Source organism: Mustela nigripes, chromosome 5 (genome assembly GCF_022355385.1).
Source record: "Mustela nigripes isolate SB6536 chromosome 5, MUSNIG.SB6536, whole genome shotgun sequence".
Lineage (NCBI taxonomy): Eukaryota > Metazoa > Chordata > Mammalia > Carnivora > Mustelidae > Mustela > Mustela nigripes.
This window is the reverse complement of record NC_081561.1, coordinates 76,519,548-76,546,729: the sequence shown is the minus strand read 5'-3', so window position 1 is coordinate 76,546,729 and position 27,182 is coordinate 76,519,548. Positions and strand designations below refer to the sequence as shown.

The 27,182-nt window shown below is 37.2% G+C and overlaps 1 pseudogene; it reads left to right on the top strand.

Moving 5' to 3' along the window:
• Positions 1 to 18,421: 18,421 nt before the first annotated feature.
• LOC132018661 (large ribosomal subunit protein uL15-like) lies at positions 18,422 to 24,312 on the top strand (annotated as a pseudogene).
• The last annotated feature ends 2,870 nt before the right edge of the window (positions 24,313 to 27,182 follow it).

The following is a 27,182-nucleotide window of genomic DNA, read 5'->3' as shown; positions in this document are numbered from 1 at the left end:
GGCATTATGAAATGTGAGTATTTGGGAGATTTGTATCTAATAAGGATGCTTAATGATTATGGGAGGTGAAAAGTGAGTGCAGAAACTGCAAGAAAAAGCTACAGTAGAAGGGAGGTGGAGTTCAAGTATGAACTTGTTTTTTCTATGAATGGCCCAGTAAAGCATTAATAAAAATTTGGATTAGACACTTCACTGCAGTCTCCTTAATGTAGGAGGAGATTCTGTTAGTATATAAAATGCACTTCTATAAAAAAAAATTTAAATTCCCTGATGCAGATTCACCTGCGTAGGGATATCCAGGGACACAGGAAGGTTATCCAGAATGTATACTAAAGTAGTGCAGATCTAGAAGTAGGTGAGTACGGATGCACATCAGAACCATAATGAATTATCACCTCGCAACAGTCAGAATGACTAGGATCAGTAACAAGTGTTTGCAAGGATATGGCGAAGAGAGAACCCTTGTGTACTTTAGTGGGAATGTAAATTAGTGTACTATGAAAAATAGAAGGTTCCTCAAAAAGTTAAAAATTAAAATACCCTATGATCCAATAATTCTACTTCTGGGTATTTAACCAAAGGAAATGAAAATACTAATTTAAAAATATATATGTACCCTTATGTTTACTGCAGTATTATTTACAATAGCCAAGATATAGGAGCAACACAAATATGTCCATTGATAGTTGAATGGATAAAGAAGATTATGAGATATTTATATATGTTACATATATATAAAATAGATACACAACCATAAGAAAAGAATGAAATCTTAATGTTTGTGAAAACATGGGTCGACCTAGAGGGTATTATGTTAATTGAAATAAATCATACAAAGAAAGATAAATACTGCACGATTTCATTTATATGTGAAATCTAAAAAACAAAACAAATGAACAGACAAAAAGCCATACTCTTAAATAGAGAGAACAAACTGGTGGTCACTAAAGGGGAGGTGGGGGAGGGATGGGTGAAAGAGGCCAAGGGGATGAAGAGGTACAAACTTTCAGTTATAAAATAAGTAAGTCACAGAAATGAAAAGTATAGCATAGGGAATATAGCCAATAATATTGTAATAACTTTGTATGGAGGTCTAAATATAGAGTTTCACTGAAATTCATAGTAAGAAGTCAGTACTTTAAAGGTTTCCTTATCAGAAGGAAGTGGACGTGTAGAACCTTTCTGGAACTGAAGGAGAGAGGAAGGGAGAGTAGGACAAAGAAATCACAGTCCAGTCTCTGACACAATCATTCATGTTCCTTTTCGTATAGTAGGGGCAGAACTATTGTGGATACCTAGGATCTTGTGCACAATGTCCATAAGGAACTTATAATCAAAGGTCAGAGCAGGAACAAAATTCCTCTCCGTGCTGGTGGGACCTAGTATAATAGTTCAAGAACAGGTTTACATGGGAGCCAAAGACATTTCATACAGCATTCAAGTATCGGTGAAAAGTGACCAAAAGAGCTTTTCTATAATGCTGGTCCTAACATAGTCTAGTGTGGTAGCCATGGGGGCCATTCAGCAAAGTTAGGTTTAGAATGTATACATGGAAAGAATGAGAGCAGAAGTGATCCTAAGTCACTTGAAGAAAAGTTTTTAAGAGTCAGGGATGCCTGAGTGGCTTAGTGGGTTAAGCATCTGTTTTCAGCTCAGTTCATGATCCCAGGCTTCCTATAAATAAATAAATAAATACATAAATGCTTTAAAAAAAAGTTTTAAGAGTCAGGGTCAGGTTTACCACATTCTCTTTTTAATGCTGTGACAATCCTGGAAGCACTGAGAAAATTAAGTTTTCATCAGATTAGGTCACTGTGGAACTATGGTGTACAGCCCTTTCACTCACTAGCCCCTCCTGACTATGCTGGATATATTTCATGAATGAGAAACACACTTTGTAGCTATTGGGCTTCTGAGGTTACCCTTAAGTCAGATTCTGATTCTTTCCATCCGCATGTGACTAGAGTAAGTAAACCAAATGAGTAGGCAGAAGGTGAGTAAATGAGGGAATTAAAGTAGACAATTTGCATTAAGGTAACAAAGAGGGAAGTAATGGATAATTTACAGGGTAAGAGTCAGTAAGTCTGTACTGATAATGGACAAGATTGACTGAAAGATGGAACATCCGAATCCCCTGGAATAAAATATATTTTCTGTTGTTGAATTAATTGGTATTTAAAAGTTAAATACAAGAATGGCTTCTTTTGTTTTATGTACATTGTTGAAGAATGATTACCTTTAGTACTAAGTTGAAATACATGTATTTTAGAGAATTCAAAGGATTTGGGAGTTAATTTAATCATTCCTGCTTGGCAAATGTTTTATTCTGGTACCATGAACCTTCCCTGTGAAGGGCACAACATTGATGTGATCACGGTACTCTGAATCACAAAGGGCTAAGGGGCTTTAGGATCCTTTATAAACCTGTTTGCTACTTAAACTTGAGGTAGCAGAAGTTTAAACATCTTTGAGAGAGGAAATTGTCTACTGTTTTTAAAGACCTCGGGGGAGGGAATTTTCAATGTTCTTTCCAGGCTTTTAAAGTTCCAGAACAAATTTTATTTCCCACTAATACAAGCTATGCCAGCATAAAGTTTCTGTACTGAATTGAAATTTCTCTTTTTAAAAAGATTTATATTTGAGAGAGAGAGAGAGAGAGAGAGAGAGTGAGTGTATGCACCAGAGTTGGGGGTAGGGTCAGAGGGAGAGAGGCAAAAATCTCAAGTCGACTGCTGAGCCTGGAGGCTGAGGAGGGGCTCATCTCATGACCCTGAGAGGGGCTGAAGTCTCAGTCTGACACTCAGCCGAGCCAACCAGGCACCCCCTGAATTGAAATTTCAAAATCAAACTAGAATCTTTGCCTGGAAGCTGGTAAAACTTCGATTGTTAATGGAAGTTTCAGTTTAACTTGGCTTGTGAACTTCATCAAATTATAGAACTGTAAGGACTCTTCGAGATCGTCTAGTATATATTATTTTATTTTGTATATGAGGAAACTGAGGCCTGAAAACTTAAGTGGCTTGCCCAAGGCCATCCTGGCTGAGCTGAGACCAAAACCCTCTCCTTTTCATTAGGAGGATACTTTTGCCCACACCAGGATTCTGAATGCCATTTCATCACTCATGCTATGCTATTTCAAAAATTCATATCCTTTTGTTTCATATCAATGGAGTTTCAGAACAGCTCATTCATTCCCTAGTTCATTCATTTGCGCCCTCACATTTACTCAGTATTCCTTTTGTACTGTCTCTGGGCATTGACCTGGTCCATCACTACCATTTTCAAATGAAGAATTCTTCACAGAGTTTAAAATAATTATGAATTGATTCATATCCTTGGGTTAAACTCTTTAGTTTTTCTTCTTTTAATAATTCTTCATTGATATCGATATACTTGTATTTGTAAGGTCTAGGGTCAGGTGAATTCTGGATATAATACAAGGAAGTTCTAATATTTCTGCATTTACTTTTGGAACTGAAACCCATATTTTTTTTTTAAAGATTTTATTTATTTATTTGACAGAGAGAAATCACAAGTAGTCGGAGAGGCAGGCAGAGAGAGAGAGAGGGAAGCAGGCTCCCTGCTGAGCAGAGAGCCCGATGCGGGACTCGATCCCAGGACCCTGAGATCATGACCTGAGCCGAAGGCAGCGGCTTAACCCACTGAGCCACCCAGGCGCCCCCCATATTTGTTTTTACAATAGAGCACTCCAACATGAATTTGCTGTACGAGTGTTCCTGTTTTTTATTTTTTCAGTCCTATTTAAGGAAGAAAAAGTTATAACCTGCTCAAATAAATAAGGCGCTGTGTTTATTCCATGTATTAAACTAATTTACAGTGTTGACATTTATTCATTTATTTTCAGGTTACTGCAATGTGCAAAATCACCTGAACTCCACTTCCACACTGCTAGTTAGTGAAAGTGTTGAGTGTCTACTGTGTGGGCAATAAGTGCAAATTTATTAAATGTTGTGAGAGTAACACTGAAGAAATGAAGGGCATAGGTCTCCAGGAGCTCATAATTTAGTCAAGAGAAGATACAGAGAAATAAATTAAAAATGAAGATTTTATGTTGTGTATCTTTATTATCCCCAGAAAAAGATTACTCTGTAGCTTACAGATAAATGAACAGTTCGGTCAGGATACCAGACTTTGAAGACTTGAGTGAGAGCCATATTTTGAAGCAAATCTGAGGGGGTTCTAGGGAAAGGGAAGTTTAGATGTTAAAGTTATTACTGTTCAAAGGAAAGATTAAGGCTCAAAATTTCTCCCTCTTTCTTGAGACCAGTTGAATGATCCACTCTGTGCATATGCCCCCTCACAATCTTCAGATTCCTATTCAGAGGCCATTTCTGAGAGCTCCCATTCCAGGCCCTACGTCAGGTTCTAGGGCATGTTGTCACATTCATTCACCTAATTCTCCCCTGGAGGCAGAGTGGTGGGTTACTCTCAATCTTTTCTTCCATGACATTCACTTCACTCACTACTGGAAAGAGACTCAATCTCAGGAAACAAACTGAGGGTTCCTGGGAGTGGAGGGGAGGGATAGGGTGGCTGGGTTATGGACACTGGGCAAAGTATGTGCTGTGGTGAGTGCTGTGAATTTTTTTAAGACTGATGATTCACTGACCTGTACCCCAGAAGCAAATAATACATTATATGTTAATATAAGTAAGTAAGTAGGAATAATGTGTGTGGGAGAGGGAGAGGGAAAGGGATGGTGAGTGAGCAAGCACCCGCTCTAGCTCTGGCTCCAGTCCCAAAGATCGCCATGAATAGTCCTGGCTACTCACATGTGGTCCACAGACCAGTGACACAGACATCACCTTGTTAGAAACCCAGACTCTTAGGGCCCATCCTAGATGTGTTGAGTAACAATCTACTGAATCATTTTAACCATTTCCCAGGTGATTTATATGCACATTGAAGCTTGAGAAGTGCTTCATGAGATAATCATTTGGGATTTTTAGAAATACTGTAGTATTTTTAGATATACCGATGAATGGGCTCTGTTTCAACACAATTAAATTACAATCTCTGGTGATTGGGGCATCTGTATAATTTGAATACTTTACCATGTTAGCATGCTAACAGGGTAAAATACATTCCCTTCTCTTTCCCAAATATGCCTAAAGATAGGAATCACCTAGAGACCCTGTTAACAAAATAGAGTCTAGAGTCTATTTTCAGTGTATTGAATAAGCAACCCAGGCGACATTAACAAGAAGGCCTGGAAAACATTGGTAATCTTAAGACGTTCCATTCCTTTTATCTGGTAGCCTTGGGCGAGATAATTTTTGTCTCAGAGGCCCTCTATCCTTGTTCTAGGTGACAAGAGGGAATGGACTCACAAAGTGGGGACATCAGCATTTAAAGGAGAGAATGTGGGATGAGATTCCAGAATATCTGATAGGGCGGGAACAGAGGTGCAGGTAGGACTCAAATGAGGCATCCTTTATCCTTATCAAGAGCCTTTGCTCTCGTTAGTAAACGATTCTCAACACCTCTAAGTCTCTTTGTCTGGGAACATTGCAGACAAGATAACCACAGTTTCTACCGGAAGAGGGAGAGCAAATCAGAATGGTTAAACTGACTCTGAGTTGTAGCATTCATTCACTCTAAAGGGAAGGGGTAAGGACTCTTCAGTACTGAAAAGCTATCCTTTGGATTCCTTTCACTCTTATTTACACCCCAGGTGGAAGAATACTGACTTCAAGATCAATGTGATTTTGATCAATGTGACACAAAGGGAAAGACACCATTTCTAATACTGGCGTGGACAACGCTTATATTCAGTATATCTGCCATCTTGACGTAAAACACCAGGTTGGTTTGATGGGTTTCTTCTGCAGAAAAATTGTCAGTTGTCATCCAAGATCTTTCATTGATTTATAGAATTATTTATATTTTTACTTGTTATATTTTCCAATAGGAAAATACCCTGTATTTTAAGTATCTATATAGAGAAATGTGTAGAGCATTCTTCTAGGTGTTACAGATGAAATATATTAGAAGAGGGGCCCCTGGGTGGCTCAGTCGTTAAGTGGCTGCCTTCCACTCAGGTCACGATCCCAGAGTCCTGGGATCGAGTCCCACGTCAGTTTCCCTGCTTGGCGGGAAGTCTGCTTCTCCCTCTCCCACTCCCCCTGGCTTGTATTCCTTCTCTCACTGTCTCTCTTGCTCTCTGTCAAATAAATCAATCTTTAAAAAAAACATTAGGAGATAGCCCTTGCCTCTGAAGGACTTAAAATTTACTGGCGTGGGTAGTGGGGATTGGTGTCAGAACTAGTATGCTCAAAAAACAACAGTGTAGCAGAGCACAGACTGAAAGTCAAATGCGAGATTCAGATCATCTGTGCAAAAGAAGTTGAGAGGGCTTTTGGCTTGCCTGTGGGTATTGTGCCTTGGACTCTCCCTCTAAGATGCCCATGTTAACTAGGAGACTATATTCTGTTTCATCACCTATCCTCACTTACAACTGTAACAATTATTTAAAATCTCTGAATGTTAGTTAGCTGAATGCAAATGCTTCCTGGATTTCCCCTGGTGCTAAACTTAAAGGTACTTCAGGGACACTTTGAGTTATCTTATCGAGTTTGAATATCTAGGGAAATTACAAGACCCTAAGATAATTAGCCTTTGTAATATGCTTACAACTGGACATTTGGCAGATAACTATTGTCCGGCCTTCTCATTCTAGCAAGCCGTTGTGATTTCCCAACAAAGGCAGAGGAGTTGCAAAACAGCAGGACTTTGCTACAGTTAGTAATTAATGAGGTGCTAAAAGTGCCAGAGCAGAGGCTCCCAGACACAGTGTGTGACTCAAAGGGATAAGAAGCCCCCAGAATTTCAAACAAGAGTGTCACTTAAATAAACAGAAAGTCAAGTGAGTCTAGTCTGTGGGATGGGAAATGGTCTATTGACATCAGAAGTCATCATACAACTGTGTAAAACAACATAATAAGGATTAGTCACTACATTTTGCAACTTGTGAAAAACTGGAATTTTTTTCTCAGTCCTACAGAAAGTGAGCAGTTATCTGCTTTGCAGTATTTAAGGAAGTCATAATGAACACTTAATGCCCCATAGTGTCCAAATAAATAACCAATCTGTTACAGGTTCCCACCAGCATGACTTTCCTCTGCCTCTTTAATGTATATTAATCAATCAAGTTAATAATTAATATTAGTAGACAAGCAAAAGCACTTTACTAATCAACTAATAGCTGGGGACCCAAGGCCTAATGAGAGCTTTCTGTATTGGAGGGAACATTACTGTGAAAGAATGACATAAGGGGTAATTTTGGACCATGAGCGCTGCCTAAAATGGAATGTGTTTTCCAGCAGAGTGGAATTGCTGCACAAATTCAGATGAATGTTAAGGTATTTGCAAATGAAGATTTTATGGTCTCTTCATGTTATATTCAAGTTTCTAAGTACACTATTTAAATTTGGAGGTGGTAGGTAGTAAAACAACACTGTAATTGGGTCTACCAACATAGGCTAGCAGCAGCTCACTAATATACATATATGTCCATAACTACTGCATCTGTGTATATATATATATATATATATATATATATGTATAAAGTATATGCATGTATATGTATATGCTTTATGTATGTTTCTTGCTAGAATGGGAAAGGACAAGAAAGACTGGAGGTAATTTGACTGTTATCCCTGCGAAGGATTTCATAAATACTTCCATTATTATTGATGTATCATACTTAATGCTTCAGTGACATTGAGAAAATTTTTATGTTGAATAAGTTTACCTCAAACAGAGAATGCAAAACATGTGAAAGAAGTCTCTTAAATGTATTCAAGGATTAAGATTTTAGGAGAATTAAGCAAGTTCTTGAGTTTCTTTTTTGCAATATGAAACTAATACATTCATATCCTGCCATGCCATAAAAGAACTTATGACATTTTCACATTTACAAATGAATATGTGTTTTTTATATATGTGAAAAAGCTAATCTCACTGAATTGGGTTAATGAACTTCTGTTGAAATTGTAGGAAGAAAAAAGTTTTCACAATAAGTTTATTTGATTTGATAAGCAGTTATTAAATTCTACCTCATTAAAAAGAACACAACCTGCCCCATACTAAAGGTATTACGGTGAATTTGGAATTTTAATACTTTAAATCACAGAGCCAGTATTTAATGATGTACTTTAGAGATCTCTGGTCCTGGTGCCAGTAAGTGAATGAGTTAGAGATATAAATCAGTAGTTTATTCAGCAGAAGCATTTTAGCTCAATCTATTAAGAAAAACTGAATTGTTTCTCCTATTTTTTTTTTATTTTAAAGAAAACTTATAGATTTCATAGGAGAGGAGGGAGTATTGCATCAAGAACTTTCCATGTTTTAAAATGTGTATTGAAAAAGAATTCACTGGATCAAGTCTTTTCCTCCAACATACTCTAGAGGGAGTCAAATCTAAGAAAGTTATGTTTAATGCATTTCAACTGCTATTGGTTCTTTCAGAAATTTTCTTGGTGACAATGTTGTCTTGACCTTCTTGGTTAAGGTGTAGTCTAGGAGTTAGTTAGAACCTGGGAGCTAACAAGGCCAAGGGGGAGATGGACTCACTATATGAACCAGTTAGTATCTTACAGAGAAAATATTCTCTCCCCTGGTCATAAACTGCATGGGTAAGCCTGTGAACCAACGCATATTTTGGCAAGAATAAGGAGAGAGTGGGAGATAGGGTGTGGAGCAAAAGAACATTTATGGCCTGGGATAAATCCTTCCTTCTGGACCAGAATGATAAACTCCACACTACAAGCCACCATTAATTAGCTGTGTGAACTTGCAAATACCATTTATCCTCTTTGAAATTCAGTTTTCAATTCAATTAAAATTCAGTTAAAATGAAGGGTTGATCTAGAAGGTATCAGATGTAAATGTAATGGCATTATTCCAACAGAAGATAGCTTATGGTTTGTATACAAGCATGCCTTGTAAATCTGAGTATGAGCCAGTAGCTCCTAAAATCATGGAATTCTAGCATTTTGTTCTTAATATACTGAACATATACACTAAACATACATAGCTAGACTACATGCTCTTCCCCCAAATTTTGGGCTTTCTCGTGTTTGCTCCTAGTATTGCATTATTTCATTTGGAATTTCTTCAGTTTTTAGCTATAATTCTAGAAATCCTCCATGTTCTTCAGGGCTCTGCTCTGCTGGTGTGTGCTCCATGAAAAACACCTTGCCTCTCCCAACACTGTGCAAATGTTTTCTGTGTTCCTCTAAACTATCCGTGGATTTTGCCTTAATATTTAATTTTTCTTCTGATATCTTCTGTTTTGCATTATAGTTGTTTTTCTGGATGCATCTTACCTCTTCAGCAAATCTTCAAGATCCTTAAGTGTAGGGATCAAGTGCTCTAAGCTTTACATTTTTTATTTTAAGCAATATGGCTTGCCCATAGGAGATGCTCAACAAAAATGTGCTGACAGAATATATAAAAGAAAGCTATTGGAAAAGAATAACTAGAAATAATAAAAGAAAAACTAATTGAAGGAGACATGGACTCTATTTTAGTGCCACTAACTGCTTCATACTTGAACGGTGAGACAGCTCCTGTGTTTATGAGGAAATTAGTTTTAGGACATTTGCTCTTTAGGAATTGAGGGAGGAAAAAATATTATATATATATATATTTTTAGTACTTTACATATTTTAAGAAATCATACAACTTCAGATTCTGGTCTGTGGCAATGATAAGCTGGTATTTACTCAAAGCAGATTTTGAGTGAATGTCTTTAAGATTTGCATAACATTTTTATACAAATCATCTTCTGTAGGTATAACCCTTGGAGATGAGTAATAGCCAGCATTTTTCTCATCAGGTACAAATTTATTTCTATATTTCATTAGGATCAAATTTCCAAATAGAGTCAACATGAAATTAAAAATTCTTATATTTAGTCCAAGATGTGTTTTAGGATTTTGCTCATGCTTTCTTAGTTATTGTAGTAACTTTGATTTTTGTTTTTATTCCTTTTTTCTATCTTCCTACTTGCATTTCTACATTTTGTTTCTTCCTTGTAGCTCACAGCTACAACAAGGCATTTGCAGACGAGGTACCCAATGCATACTTTGTTTCCTTTGACTCTCACTGCTCCTTTTTCCTAACCAAGTACCGAAAATTCAGGGAAAAAAGTGACATATGTGAAATAGTTGTCTTTTTTTTTTTTTAATTGGTTTGTTTGACAGAGAAAGCATGAGAAGAAGCAGAGGGAGAGGGAGAAGTAGGCTTTTCACTGAGCAGGGAGCCCAATGTGGGGCTCAATCCCAGGGCCCTTGAGCTGAAGGCAGACACTCAGTCATCTGACTGAGCTAACCAGGTGCCCCTGTCTTGGTTTTTTTTTTTTTTTTTTTACTTACAGTTACTTACACTCTCTGTGGCCTTTTTTATTGCCAACTTTTCATACTATATTTAGCTTTTCTGTATTTCTTTTTCAAGTGGCTGGCATTCTAGTACTTTTGGGTGTTAGCTTGGGTAATTGCAAAGGCATAAATCCCTGATGATACAATGCCGAGGAGCAGGGTTGAGATTTTTGAGCCGAAACTCCTTGTGCATCATCATGTCTTTCATATCATCATGCCATGAACATATATGGTTTTACCAGCAGGTGTGGGCAGAGAGTTCTTCCTTCCAGTGATGTTGAATCTTTTTGGTTTAGTTGTGGCTTCCTTACCTCTCAGCTCAGCTCAGGCCTGGGGACAGAGCTCTTGCCAGGTTGCTTCATTTTTCCTTCCCTTAACCCTTCATGCCTTTCTGGACTGCTGTGATTGGGCTAAGATGTCTTTATCCTTATCCAAAATATATACCTGAAAATAGAATCTTATTGTTAGAGGTTGCATAGCAAAGTAGGGTCATTGACCAGTCACAGAGTGAGAAGTGTCAAACAGATTGATGTTAAAGGTCAAAGAGAAATACAGTGTTAGAGAGGGAATAGATGTCATTGCAAAGATGAGCTCTGGAAGGAGTTTATGGCAGCCTGGATTTTAGCTCTGTCCCTTGGATCCATGTTCCATTCAACGGCTTTTTTTTTGAGTTGCATTGAACTGAGTAGTATGGAATGTGAAATCTAACAGAAACATAGACTGTAGACAATTTGAAAAAATTTCCCAGCTTAATTTCTAAATCTTCATTGTAGAATGAAGATGTTTCCATATGAAATTAAGCTCCTGATGGGACAGAAAACAAAAATTTTTATTTTTTACAAGAAAACTTTGAGCAGAATTTCATAATAGAGATAATTAGTATCATCTATGATTTTAGAGTCTTAGTTTCTGTATCTTTGGCAATTTCTCTCACAGTCTGAGGTGTGCCTTTAAAATTACAGAGGAAAGCCAGTGTGACACTAAGAAGCAGCTGACTGTCTGTCCTTATGGCATAGTCGGTATCATTCTTTTTTCTTGGCTTCCAAACTGACTTCAATTTCAGGCTGGCTCCTTACGCCAATGGTAATGATTATAAGTGGTGGTAAAGCATAGCATATATATGGCCAATATTAATAGAGAGGACTTAAATCTTATCATAGAATTGATCTTCTGTCAGTATTTCAGGATTTTAGGCTGTGTCATCATCGTCTTTTCTCTCTTCTTTTCTTTCTTCTGTCTTTGGTTTATTTCCCTTAACAGAGAATGTAAAAACGTATTAATAGCTTTTATCTGTTTACTCATTTTTAATTCTATAATTAGCACATTTACGTAATTTAATATACTGACGGTGGAATTAAGCATTCACATACCTTCCTATATTCACGTGGCCCCATCTGTTTCCTGGGGTTTTGGGCACTTGTTCAGTGGAGATCTCCATGACTCCGTGGAGTCACCTTATTCCCAAATAACACTTACTGTCTCAGGTTTCCCTGGCAGAAAGTTGGTCTTTACAGTACCTGATGAGGGGAGACCTGTGGCAGTATCTATACCAGGCTCGAGTCCACCAAATATTTGACCAGTCTGTCTTTCCCATGGGTTCTGCATTCAGATGAGCACTGAGTACTGCACATGAGATCTGTCTCTCCCAAAGATTCTTCACATGCAGTGAGTAACACAACCCAGAAATTCCGGGGAGTTAACTTGTGGGGGAAAAGTGGACCACTGAGGAATAGGAGATGAGAGAGAGCTGATTCTGTAGTCTACTCCCCAGCCCACCTCCCTCTGTTCCAAGGTGCAGATGTTCTATGTGGCCTGCCAGGACCTGTCCCCAGCTATGCTTTCCCGGGAAGCTGTGCCAGCTCCTTACTGCCCCATGTTGTTTTTGCTTTCCTTACTTCCCGGCCTCATTTTCTGGTTTTTCTCCCTCCTACAGCCATTGACTGCACTCTTCCCTTCAGTCAAACATTAAGAACCAAGCTTTCCCTTCGCCTCTTTGTTTTAGGAAACCTGGGTTTTGGCAGATATATTTTTATTTTAGAATAAATCCCACAGAGAACTATAAAATGTAGGAATTAAAAAAAATAATTCCCATTCTTTCTCTACTTTTCAAGATTTTTAATAGACACTTTCATGTACTTAAGGCAGATAATAATATGTATCTTTTTGCTTTGTAAAGTTTTTTTTAAATAAATGGGATAATCTTATATGTATTTTCCTGAGATTTGATTTCTTCATAAAACTATAAATTTTGAACAGTGTTCTATGCCAGTATATAGTGTTCATTCTCATTCTTTTTATTTTTGTAAAAGATTTATTTATGTATTTTTAGAGAGAAAGAAAGAGCACACACACAAAGGAGCAGAGGGAGGGGCAGAGAGCGAGAGAGAGAATCTCAAGCAGACTCCCCAACCAGCATGGAGCCAGAGTTCAGTGCTTCATCATGATTTTTAATATTATGATTTCCTAACTTTTATTAATCTGTTTCCAAAAACATTTTTTAACTTTCATTATTCTTATGGCATAAACAATTGCATACTCCAAATATGGAAAATTTAAAAAACCCTTTCTTACATGATAACGTTTTCCATGAAAGTTTATAAATATTTTTTTATGAATATATTTGCAAAGATACTTTTTTCTTTCAAAAAATGGCTTACAAAATGCCTATTGTTTTATAAGCTGCTTTCCTCATTTAACTGTGTAATGCAAACATTTCTTGAGTATGTGTGTTCTTTTCATAAGTGTTGTAAAGGAGGGAAGTTTCTGAATATTTGAATATCTTCTGTTGCCTTCATAGATGAATAATAACTTGGCTGAATATTAAACTATTGGGACAAAAAGTTTTCTCTCAACTCTTTTTGCCAACTATTATTACAGGGGGGAATATGCTGTGTCAGTGATTCTTTATCTTTATAGTCATCTTGTAAGATTTTTGTCTAGGTTATTTTGACTTTTATGGATAATAAATCTATAATGTAACTTTTCAAATCCCTTATTAGTTATTTTTACCTTTATGGATAATAAATCTATAATGTACTTTTCAAATCCTTTATTAGTTAAATTCTCTCTTTTATTTGACTATTTCTTTTCTTCTAGATACTCTTTTTGAGAGCTATTATAGTGTAATGACTAATAGCTGAGGATGTCTGATGGTCTTGGTTGTAATTCTCTCCCTATTAGCTTTGTGAGCTTAGGTTAGTTATTTTTCCCAGTTTCTGTATTTATAAATATGAGGATGGAGTATTGAGAGAATTAAGTGGGTAGAATGCATGTAAAGTGCTTTAAAAGATGCTTTGTAAGTGTTAACTATTGTTGCATATTTAAATTTTTCTTTTATCTTATTCAAATATCCACCATTTAGTTTTTTTTTCTTTTTCCACAGTATTTTGGGATATTTCAAGTATGTCCACTATGTCACTGGTTTCACATCACACAGTGTTACTATCATCACATCTTTCAGTGTACATTTTAAATGTTACTGAATTTTTTAGCCTGAGAAGAATAATTCTTCCTTATCTGACCTATATCTTTGATTTGTGATTCTGCTGGTGTTTTGGCTTTCTCTTCTATTCTTAAAGTTCTAACTTCATCTCCTCATTAGAATACCAAATATACACATATTCAATTATTTTTTTCAAAGTCCTCTTCCTTCCCTTGGACCTTACATTTGGTGTCACCTTTCTCAGGTGCCATTTCTTCTTTTTCCAGAAGTCCAGCTTCCTTTCTTTAGTTTTGTTTTAGTTTTTGATTTATTCACTCTTGGTGTTTGCCTACAGATTGTGTCTTGCTCTTTGGGTTCAGAGCCTGTTGACTTTAGTGATGGTTGAGTCTACTTCTCAGACTTACGGCTGTAGTGACTGATTGGTCACTTTGAGAATTTGTTCTCAGTTTTTACCATCTGCAACTGTTAATCTAATGTCACTATCTAGGATATGATTTTCCTTTTCATTCTATTGCCTGCTATGTCATTTTGAGCACATACTTACCTTTAAAAAACTACAATCCTCAATATATCCTGCTTTCACAAATCTCTACCTAAACCGTAATGACTCACTTGTAAGAAGTATACTTTCTAGAAATAAATGTGCCATTACTACTGTGACCACACTCTATTCCCTATCCAGTTCCCTAGAGTTTTCAGGATTAGACTAGATGTAGAAAGGGAACTCCAAGTGGTGCGTTGGAAAGTGAAAATAGGAAAAAGCCCTCTGCCTGATTTGAGAACCTATACCTATGGTGAGGGCAATATTGCTTCTGGAGAGTACACTTCTGATCCAGTGAGTTGTGATGAATTGATTTCTTACCTAAGCTCCTACTATAGTACTTGATATATGGTAAGTACAAATGTACATCATTTCCTCTTTATGGTGGGCAGTGTCACTGACTTTGCATTTAGTGAGGATTCTTCCCAAATGCTTCCTAAATTCTGGCATTAGTTTACTGTTAGTCTTAATTTCCAGGCTTACGTCATCTTTTCCTTTCTTTTAGATGGTGAATAGTAAGATTTATTAGACACTTCCAGGCTTTTCATACTGAATTATGTATGTATGTTTTAGCAATAATGCTTTGGTATCAGGGAGTCAGGCTGGGGAAACAAGCGTTGTTAGTAGGTGACATTCATTACTTTAACCCCAAGTGAACAAGATTTGAACATTAACTAGTAAGAGGATTTAAGAGAAGAAGAAAGATTGAAAAGATAGTTGGGTGGTACAGTGACAATGCTTAGCAGTCATTTATTTGTGATGTCTGGGGAGACTGGTGAATAAGAAGGGGCTGACAGTGGCTAACAGATTCTAACTTGTGCTGTTGATTTAGTAACAGTTCAGGGAGAAGTAGGTTATAGGGCAGGAAATTTAAAATTTTAGTTTTTGACATGTTAAGCATACCAAGTCCACTGAATGTCCATTTGGAGATATTCAGAAGGTAGTTGTAACTGTGGATCTGTGGTTTAGGAGATCAGTCAGGACAGGGTTTGGAAGTTACCAGCATATGGAAGTAGGATTAGAGTGAATGAATGTTGTATGCAAGGGAGCACACGATATGGAAAAGCAGGAAACTATGGGCAGGGAGATCAGTTAGAATGTGCAGTGTTCCAGGAAAGAAATTATCACTGATTTCTCCAGAACAGTAACGAAGGAAAGAGAGGGAAGGATCAAATTTCAGGAGGCTTACTTTGAATGTGCAATTAAGGACAAGGTAGGGAAGTTAACTGCCTAACTGGAAGAAAGCTTCTGTTTGGGCTGTGGCAAGTGCAACAGAGCATAGAGCTTGAGGAAAGAACTGAAAACTTGGAATCTCCAACAGGAGAGAATAGGAAGCAAGAATAAAGACTCGGGCTCAAATGAGACATTACAAGCCCCACTGAGGCCAGAAACCAGAAATTTGTAGGGGGTCACAATTTTTACAATAAGTGATTTCCTTTCTATCTCTTGGTTGTTAAGAAGGAAAAAGGTAGACTTGTTGCCTTGATAAAAGTTTGGATACCTTCTAGACAGGCACTACGAAAGGACCAGGGACCATGAAATGGAAAAAACATAATGAAAATATGACACGGTAGGGGTGCAAGTTGTGTACGGAAGCAACTGAAACAATGTATGTTGGCGGTGGGGGGAGGTAGCTAACATTCTAGGAGAGGAAAGTTAGGTAAAGGGATCAGAGACCTAATTTGGTTAAAGACTATGTGTCTTAGTTCTCACAAAAATTTGGAGGGGGCTAGAGTTGCAATGAATGGTAAAAATTAGATGTTTGTATTTAGATCTTATTCACTCAGTTTCTTTCTATCGAGGGCAATGCCAGATAATAAGTGCAGACCACATATGAATGACATACGGTGGTTTTACTGTCTGAAGCAGAGAACAATAGGATAGTGGTATATTCTAGAATGTGATATTTCCATTTTTATCCATGTGGCCTGGGATCACCAAATAGATCTATGCATATTTCTTGGTTGCTGTTTGCCTAGGACCTGATAGAGCAATGTCCTAATTATCCTGTGTGCAGTAGCAGAAGCGGCTTTCATGAGAATGAACCCCAATAATAAATAAATCAGAGGAGTGCCTGATGCTGTTTGAGAGCTGTAGGAAGAGTCTTCTATATGTATATTGTCTACCTTGACCATGCTATCTGAAACTTCCCTTGGATTACTTTCCCTGGATTCAGTTTCTCAAAAATACAAACCTTATGATGGCAGTATATTCACAGATGGGAGTAACTTAGCAGCACCTCTACGCAGGCAGAAAAGAGTGACCAAGTCAAAGTGCTGGGTGCTTAACTGGAGAATGAGGATCATGGTGGTTATAGAAAAACTTTAAGTTATTACTGCTATTATTTTTTAATATAGGCTAGTTCTTAAAAATTTCTGGTACCTTACAATTTAATAAAAGTAGATTACAAGAATGAGTCTGGCCACTTGTAATTCTGCTTCACTTTCAACTTTGCAGAAGTATAGTAACACATATATATGTAAATACATATAAATATATTTTATGTAAATATAATATTTATAAACTTTATTTTGATAGGTCAAATCATTTAATAAATGTAGTAAGTTAAACCAATTAACAACCTAAATATTTTTGTTGGAGTGGCAATCTGAGTGTGCTTCTATGATGGTCTGTTTCCAAAGATAACTGCCTGCTTTAAGTTCCTTTAGGGCAGGGATTTTGTTTTATTCATCATTTGGTACTCTGTGGTGAGTAAAGTGCCTTAAATATAATAGGTGATCAGGGTGCCTGGGTGGCTCAGTCATTAAGTGTCTGCCTTTAGCTCAGGCCATGATCCCAGGATCCTGGGAGGGAGCCCCACATCCAGTTCCCGGCTTGCTGGGAAGCCTTCTTCTCCGTCTCCCACTCCTCTTGCTTGCTCCTTCTCTCGCTCTGTCAAATAAATAAATAAAATATTTAAAAAAACTATTTACATATAGGGAGAGTAGGTGATCAATGACTTTTATTTCATGAATAGGAGAGAGTGAAAAATATAAACTAAAAAGGAAATTAGCTTAAAATGTAAATTCTAGGGGCACCTGGATGACTCAGTTGGTTTAGCTTCCGATTCTTGATTTTTGGCTTAGGTCATAATCTCAAGGTTGTGAGATCAAGCCCCATGGCTGGGTTTGCCCTTAGCAGAGTGTCTGTGTTTCTCTTTCTCCCTCTCCCTGCTCCCACTGCTCTCTCTCTCTCTCTCAAATAAGTCTTTGAAAAAAAATGTAAATTCTAGGGGAAATTTTACTTTGATAGAAAGAAGAATCCTGCTTATTACCCAGGGCCCTATCATGAGGTCTTGAAGAAAATAAAAACTGTGAATTCCAATATATAATTATTAAGCATTTCATCTTTTTTGTGATACCAAGTTAAGTAAGCACATAAATCTGGTCTTGGCCAATTTGGTGTAGCCAGAAGGATAGCTTGGTTCTTAACATGGATAAGTTGGGATGGGCACAGTATTTCCCATCATCTCTGAAAACTTAGTCCTTTTGTTTTGTGCTCAAACAGCCTTTTTGGCGATAATGCCTTTGCTTTTGAGTAGGAGGACTTGTTAGACCACAAACTTCCAGACTCAATTTTTGTATATCCTGATGAAAATTCTCAGATTTCTCTACTGAATATAAACAGATGTGTGATGTGTTTAAATTGAAACTTTCTGAGTGTTGGCAAAGATTTGCTCAAATGAATAGGGTGGTATATTTGTATTGGTCGAGTTGTTTGGAACATTAAAGTGATAATAATCTAAATAAACACAATAATCTAAACTTGGGATATACTAGTATGTCTGCCTCAGGTCACCACTGGCTCTGTGACTTCTGCCTCTTCTGGATTTCTCTGGAGCTTACCCTTTTGCCCATTTGCCTGACATTCAACTTAAATACCTACATCTTGTTTCTTTCACATTTACATATCATGACCCTTCATCCTCTCCATTTGCATCTTTCTCAAACCGTATTTCAAGGTGACTGCCCCAATCTACATAAAAGGCTGATAACACTAAAAAATGAATTAAATGCTTTTGTTTGGACTGCCAACATGCCATCCAGACTGAAGAAGATCCAGAAACTTTGGGGTCATGTGAGCCAAGGACGCAGGGACACTGGCAAACACCAGAAGAAGCCAGGATGCTGAGGTAATGCTGGTGGCATGCATTACCCCAGGATCGACTTTGACAAATATCCCTCAGATTGCTCTGGTAGAACTGGTATGAGGCATTACTACTTTAAGAGGAACCAGAGCTTCTGCCCAACTGTCAACCTGGATAAATGTGGACCTTGGTCAGTGAGCAGACACAGATTAATGCTGCCAAAAACAAGACTGGAGCCACTCCTATCATAGATACGGTATGATCAAACTACTATAAGGTTTTGGGAAAGGGAAAGCTCCCAAAACAGCCTATCATCATGAAAGCCAAATTCTTCAGTAAGAGAGCTGAGATGATAAAGTGTGTGTGTGTGTGTGTGTGTGTGTGTCTGTGCGCGCAGGAAGTAGTCAGAGTATCAGCATTTTTTTGTGCTCGTTCCCCAAACCTCAGTTCCCACAAAACAGTGCAAAGATTGGGTAATGCCTGTCCTTGTAGCAGCTGGTGTTAAACTAGAGGTATCTTGAGATTAGGGAACCTGAATCTTTTATAATACGTGTAACTATTTACTGTAACTGTCTTTTACTCTGACGATAAACATGCATTTTATTATACAAGACAGTAGGCAAACTTACCCTTTGCTTTGGGAAACATGGTCTTCATCTTTCAAGGTTCTTCGTTTTACAAACCCCCATGAAAAGATAGTCTGGAAAAATTATAGAAAGTGCCTCTGTGCCCAAGATGTGGAAAAATGGAAGAGATGTATGAACGGTCTCTGGAAACAAAATTTGACAAAAATGGCTATACCTCTGTAGATAATCTACACTTAAATTATTGAAGGGTCTGAGATGCCTTTTCCTTTTATTTTCCCAGAAAAATGGTACCAAGGTGACCTCAGACAGTTTAGAACATCTTAAGAGGATTTGACATTTTTGTCATCTCTACTGGATAGCTACAGTGGCAAACAGACAACTGAATCCTCCTTTAAGCTGACTAATCTACCTATCATTCAATATTAAAAAAAAAAAAAAAGGATTTTGGCATCCTTGCTTCCTTCATTCACAGCCAAGATAGCAATATCATAAATATTTCACTGTTATCCTGTCTTCCACTCTGATTTCTGACCAGTTCATGATTCCTTTAGTTCCTGACTTTTTGCTTTCTTTCCTGTATCATTACATTTGCTTCTTGAGTATTCTGTTTTATAATACTCCTTTGGTAGTGACTGGTAGTCCCTGAGATAATACTAGTGCTTACTCCTTGGCTTACATCTGTTGTCCAGTGCTCTGCAAAACATATCTGATCCAGCCAGGCCTCCTCGATTCTATCTCATCATGCCTGAGAACTGGTCCACAGGGTTGAAGTTCACACCAAGTTTTCACCAACTTTTATGAAAAGAAGCCAGACCCTGCCCAAAGTATGAACACCTTCTGTAAGATCTCCACCAGATGGCCATCAAGCTTTTACTTGATTTGTGTCTTCTGGATTGTTAGTACAGTCAAAAGAATCAAACAATAATGTCATTTAGGAGTTATATTTTTAAAAACAACTTAGTAAAGATCCAGACCTTGGATTTAAAATCTTTTTCAGTGTGGATCAGATATATATACATTAAAAGGTATAGAGAATACATTATTTTCACAAGCTATGCAGCATTGTCCAATCGTTAAGTATGATCTTAGAAAGACCTAAGAAATACATGGCATGACAGGGCTTTTCTTGATTGAGATATATTTTTTGTAAGAAAAGACCAGAAATACTTGAAAATATATGACTTTGAATATAATAAATATAGTTTCACTACCTCATAGAAAAACGTGTGATCTTTAAGCATGGGGAACACAGTGTGAGGATGGACATGAATGTCAATGTTAATGACAATATAGACTTTATCAAGCTATACATGTTTTTGTTCTGCCTTTCCTTATGGTCTTGACCTTCTGTTCTATTCACAATTTTCTTATTTTAATTTTTTTATATTGTAATTTTCCTTATTGTTTTATACATTCTTCCTAGTTGTGAGTTAAAACAAGATATGAACATATACATAACATATTCATTGACTTTGTTTCTGTTTATTTGATTCACCTGGATTGGAATACTTTGAAACAAAACATGGCTTTAGCTATATGTTCTGTAGAGTCTAGATCCTTTTACTCTCCTTTCAGAGTGCAAGGAGAGATTATACTTAGAAATACTACCTCAGTTTGGCAACATAAGAATTCCTGAGGATTGTTTGGAAGTCAGAAGATCATAGAATTATAGAAACTATTAAAGGCTTAGAAATTAGAAATAAACATTTTTTTTGAACAAAGAAGAAAACTGAGCTCCTGAGGAGTAAAAATAGCCTGATAAATCAAGCTTGATACACCTGTACTTTTAATGAATAACAAAGCCAGGACCTCAATTCAAGTCTCCCTATACTAAATTCAACATTTTCCCCCTATAATCTTCTGTGATTATTTTATCTGGATATTCAAAGGTGAATTAGAATTGAGGAATTAAAAAATGAAGCCAGTGCTACTTAACAAAAGACAAGATAGTACTCTTAGGGAAAGTGGAGCTAACGCATGCTGAATTACTTGCGGGGAAATTGAAATTGAACAACCAGTACGTAGAAACAGGTCACCAGGTTCAAAAGTGAGTCACAGATCTTTAAGATGCGGGGTATTTTGTGATCAATAGCATTTGAAGTTGGAAAAATCAGATAAAGATAATCAGGTCTCATAGTCCAGCACAGAAATTGATTGCTCCAGGGATCCAGCGCCTCCTTCCCTTTCTCCCTCCCTCTCCCTTATGAAGTAATTTCTTGGCCCTTAGAACTGTTTTTAGGATTTATTCAAAGTGTTGCTGCCAGAGTCCCATCCCACTTGGCAAAAGGAAGGGAACAAAGCCCCCAACAACTGCACTGCTTTCTACAAAGAACTTGACTCCCACTATCTCTTCATTTCTTGGCTTTGAGCAATGACAGATTGCAGAATCAGATGTTGCACAGAAGTCTTGATAACAACTTAGAAAGATGACCATTGCTTGCTTGCTCTGTCAGGTTTCTTCTTTTACCACCGGCAAGTTTACTTCGTATGCTTTAAGCACAAAGATTCTCAACTCTAACTTCATAGGTACCTAATTCTCCCTGGCAGCAGAGCAACTACTGACCCTCCAGAAAACCAGACTGATGTTTCTGTAGGTTTACCAACTTATTTCATAAGATGGCAGTGCATTTCAGTTACTCTAAGAATTCTTTTGTATTTGAACCTGATCTGAAGATAAAAATCACTCTATGTTGTAAGTAATCAAGCTGAGGGCACTGTGCTTTCTGAAGCAGGAAGAGCACATATGCACTTCATGTGTACTTGAAGACAGAATATCTGGGTTTGAGTAGACAGGCTCAGCTGCTTACCAACTGGGTCACCTCAAGTATGTCACTCCTTAGCTTTATTGTCCTCATCTACAAAACGAGGTCGTAATACCTTGTCTTTCTAATGCACAGCCGCGTGTGTGAATCACATGGGAAGATGTGAGTGAAAGCTTTTCTAAAAACTGTATAGCACTGAGCCAAGAGAGTTATCATTGTTACCATGTGAAGGCTATGGGAGGATTAGGGAACCACTGTGCCACAGACATCCAGGCTAGTGAAAAATGTCAGCTTCAATTTATTTTCAAAAGATTGTGTATTTAATCGTATCAGCCCTGTAATCGTGCTATTTGCACTTGTGATGAAGAAGTACCATTGCCTTTTCATCAGGACATTCATCCTAATTGGCTGTGGAAGAGCAGGCTTACAGAAAGCACATATATGGTGATGTTCATGAAAACAGACTCTCCAGTGTTGAGGGAAGTACCCAGGGAGAAGGCATTCTTCAAACCCTTCTCGTGCGCAGTAGCATTTACTTAAAATTCTGTGCAATACCTTGAAACTAAAGCGAAAGAATACTGAAATAGGATTCACGAGACCTCAGTTTGAGTGTAACCTCTGCCTAGGCCTGGATAACAAGGCTGTGGCTGACAGTAGTAATAATAACAACTTTTATTGAGCAGCTACTCTAGGTCAGGTATTGTGGTAAGGGCTTTATATACTTTAGATTATTTAACCATCTCAATTACTCTACCAGATATGTACTGTAATTATCTCCATCTTACAGAGGAGTTGACTGAGAATCAGAGAATCACACAGAAGCCATTGCTATTAAAAGTTAAATTTAGTCTTGACAGTCTCATTCCAAAGCCCATGTGTTTACTGAATACTTTATTGCCTTAATGTTTCTGTAGCCTGGTTATTTCCTCTGTAAAATGCAAGGATTAGGGTAGATTCTCATGAAATTTTTTTAATTCCATAATTTTGTAGATATGATTTATTATTAAAATTTTGTTGCAGAACACAAATTCCTGAAACACAGCTCTGGGTATTTTATTACCCTGGAGTAAAAAAAAAGAAGTAATATTGCCTGAATTTTCCATTTGAATCATTTCTCATTTAATGTCTAACCCTGCTAGTCCTTTTCACAGAATAGGCAAAGATTCAGATGAGGAACTTTTTTGCAAAATTAAATATGATGTAGTTACTGAATTAAGGATGCATTTTTAAATAAAAGAAGTGTGAAGACGAGTCATTCAGGGAGAAAGTAAAGGAAGTAGGAAGATCAGGTATGGGGAGTACCAAAGTACCCATTTTTAAAAAAAAAAAAAATTTTTTAAAAAGATTTATATACTTATTTGAGAGAGTGAGATATATATATATATATATAGAGAGAGAGAGAGAGAGAGAGTGTGTGTGTATGTGTGTGAGAGGGAGGGGCAGAGGGAAAGGGAGAGAGAATCTTAAGCAGATTCCTACGCTGAGCATGATGTTTTACTGACATCCAGACACCCCTAAAGGGCCCATTTAAAAACTCTGCTTCACCAGCAATGAACAAATAAGGCGAGTTGTCCACACACCAGGGGCCTCTGGGTCTTCACTTACATCATTTTCCGAACTGAAAGTGTACTTTTTTTGTGTGTGTGATGAGTTATTTATTGTTTTTTATTAACATATTTAAGACTGTATCATATTCATGGCGCTTTGCAGTTTCCAGATCACTTCTGCTGGCATTATTTCATTTGATTCTTCCCATAATTATAAGACATAGGTAGGTATTACTGTTGTTCCCATTTCTCAGATGAGAAACCTGAGGTACAAAATGGTTAACCAGCTTTCAAAGATCTCAATTGACCCAAAGTCTTGTGATTTCCAAAAAATGGTGTTTATTATTTCTGAACACAACTTAGCATGCTTTCCACAGCTCATCATCTCTCCATTTATTATTCAAGCCCAACTAAATTTTCTTCCTTAAAGTTTCTTTCTTTTTTTTTTTTTTTTTAATTTATTTATTTGTCAGAGAGAAAGGGAGAGAGAGCAAGCACAGGCAGACAGAATGGCAGGCAGAGGGAGAAGCAGGTTCCCCGCCAAGCAAGGAGCCTGATGTGGGACTCGATCCCAGGACACCGGGACCATGACCTGAGCCAAAGGCAGCTGCTTAACCAACTGAGCCACCCAGGCGTCCCTTCCTTAAAGTTTCTTACGGCTACAAAAGCCTGCCAAGAACTCATCTCATGTCAGATGATTATACCATAGATGGCTTATAGATATATTTATTTTTTATCTCTTAATATTTCTTCCTTCTGTGTTAGATCATGAATCTAAAGTGCTAGGGGTAGTCTTTTTTTCTTTTTTTTTTCTTCTGAGTGCCTCTTGTGGTGCTTTGATGCTCAGATTATTTTTGTTGAATGAATGATTTCTGGTCTGTTTTGTAGGTCGGAGTTCTCTACGCCTACCACATATGAAGCACGAGTTCACCCTTGTCTTTAATTGTTATTATTAATTACTATTTAGATAAATAATATTGCCAGTGTTTAAAACAGGCGTATTTAAAAAGAGAGCTTTTGTTTTCCCTAGAGCAATTCAGTGGTAGAATTAATACAAGAATTTAGACAGTTGATTCAACAAACCCTAGTGTTTTTGCCCCTTGTTCTATGCTTTTAATTTTAATATGAGAAATACAACTTGGCTTTTCAGTGTCATTCCAGTTCTTAGTTATTAAATCTTTTCTGAGAACAAGGTGTGGCTTATCAGTTTTCTCTGAAAATGGAAGCGACATGGATTAGCTAAGTAAAAGTGTTATTCCACTGTGATTAACCCCACAATTGACAAAGTTCAGTTGGCTATGTTTTGTGACTTTATATGATCTTTCTGAGCTCTCATGGTACTTTTACATTGCTAAACTCTCTTGACTTGGCTTGGACCTATTTATATGACACAATTATACAAGCCAAGAACAGGCAGTATCAAATACATACGAACTAACATTTCTTAGGGTTTTTTTTTTTGTTTTTTGTTTTTTTTGTTTTTTGTATTCGCCAATCTTAGAAAACACACTAACTTGGAAATTCTTTTTTCATATACCAAAAATGTATTATAAATATTATATAAATATATTTTAAATGAAGTAGGTCCATATTAAATTATCCACCTTTAAAATACTTACCTGTAATAATCACTGACTTATAGATTTGTCCAACTATTCTGTCTCAATTATATTTCCTAGATTCTTATTCAATGCATAGATGACACACACTCAGATTTTAATTAAAAAATTTAAAATATATATATACATAATCACTTTGGATGGCATTTAGAGGTCAAATATGCTGGTAAGAAAGGGACCCAGCTCTGGGCCATACCTAATTTCCAAAATTGATCTCATCCCCAAAGTATAAATCAAGTGGCTGGTTTCACTTGCAGAAATTCTAATTTGTGTGTGGGGATGCCATTTAGGCATTTATATTTTTTCCAATATTTTGCAGATGATTCTTTTAATTAGTCAAGGTTTTGAATTATGACTTAGAGAATTGTCACCACTTTTACTCAGGATTATTGTTTTCATATAAGACTTTTGCAGATTATTTCCCTCTTGTGTGGACATATCTCACCTCAAATGTGCTAAGCATGGAAAACTCTGACCAAAAAAACAGAACAGAATCTATCAATTTAACAAAAATTGATTGTTTTTTTTGTTTTTTGTTTTTTTTTTAATAATTTTTTTAAAGTTGATTACTTTTTTTTTTTTTTTTTTTTTTTTTTTTAGATTTTATTTATTTATTTGACAGAGAGAAATCACAAGTAGATGGAGAGGCAGGCAGAGAGAAAGAGGGAGGGAAGCAGGCTCCCTGCCGAGCAGAGAGCCCGATGCGGGACTCGATCCCAGGACCCTGAGATCACGACCTGAGCCGAAGGCAGCGGCTTAACCCACTGAGCCACCCAGGCGCCCTAACAAAAATTGATTGAATTAAAAGCACTGTTATAGCACTCAGAATCCAAAAAAGATGCTATTCTAGCCCTTTGCCTGACACCATATTCTTTATGGAAACCAGCAGATTAAAAACATTTTATTTATTTAACAGACAGATACCACAAGTAGGCAGAGAGGCAGGCAGAGAGAGAGGAAGGGAAGCAGGCTCCCCACTGAGCAGAGAGCCCAACGAGGGGCTCGATCCCAGGACCCTGAGATCATGACCTGAGCTGAAGGCAGAGGCTTTTTTAACCCACTGAGCCACCCAGGTGCCCCTTAAAAACATTTTTTAAAAGATTTATTTATTTGTATTACAGATGGGAGTATTGTGGGGACAGTGGGAGAGGGAGAGAGAGTATCTCAATCAGACTCCCTGCTGAGTGTGGAGCCCAATACAGGGCTCTATCTCAAGACCCTGAGAGCAGACTGAAGTCAAAATCAAGATCGCAATGCTTACCTGACTGAGCCACCCAGGCACCCTAAGATTAAGCACATTTTAATTATTAATAATATTGTAGTTATAATTCTTTAATTAAACATGGATTTTTGAGCATATATTTTAAAAATGGCTGTATTGGATTTATCAAGGAAGGCCACTGTTGGTAAAATGTAGCTCCTGCTGCCATCTAAAAGCTTACCATAGTAATAATAAGCATCTGCATAGGGCATAGGATAAGGCAAGAATGCAGAAGAGTATAATTTAAGGCTAACTCTAATAATTATGACACAGGATTTTAAGAAAGGGAACGTTCACAGCCAATTAAATGTTCAAGAAAGACTACATACGGAAAAATGACATTTAGGGCAGCAGTGAACGATAAGTAGAAATTGGTTAGAGATGAAAAAAGATGTGCTCCATAAACAGAGCTTAAGCAAATATTCTGAGACTGGAAGGCATATGGCATATTTGGGAAACATTACATAGTTAAGCGTGGTTCAAGGTTACAGCACAGGAATAACATGGAATGTGTGGAAGGTCAATGAACTAAGTACCCAAGTGTTAAGTCGGTATTGAAATCACCTAACATAATATAGTGGTAAAGAGAAAGATGATAAAGTAGTCACTAAATGAGAGGGAGTGACCTGGAAGATGATAGACATTTGCAACAAGGAGGGATTATCACATATCAGAGTCTTATAACATGTACTTGGAAGTAGCTATCACATTTGGGGAAGTTGGAAGAAGCAATACAGGGCAGAGAGAATATTTAATTCCTCCCCATGAGTGGAAGAAAAAGCCATTAATTGAGAGGCATGCAAGGTAAGCTGGATCTGATGGTGAAGAGAACTAATTGAGAGGAGGTTGAGAATACTGAGTTTATTGATGGTGACAAACCAGCAGTGTCAGAGGGCACAGTACAAGAGTTGAGTGTTGACAAGATGTGGAAGC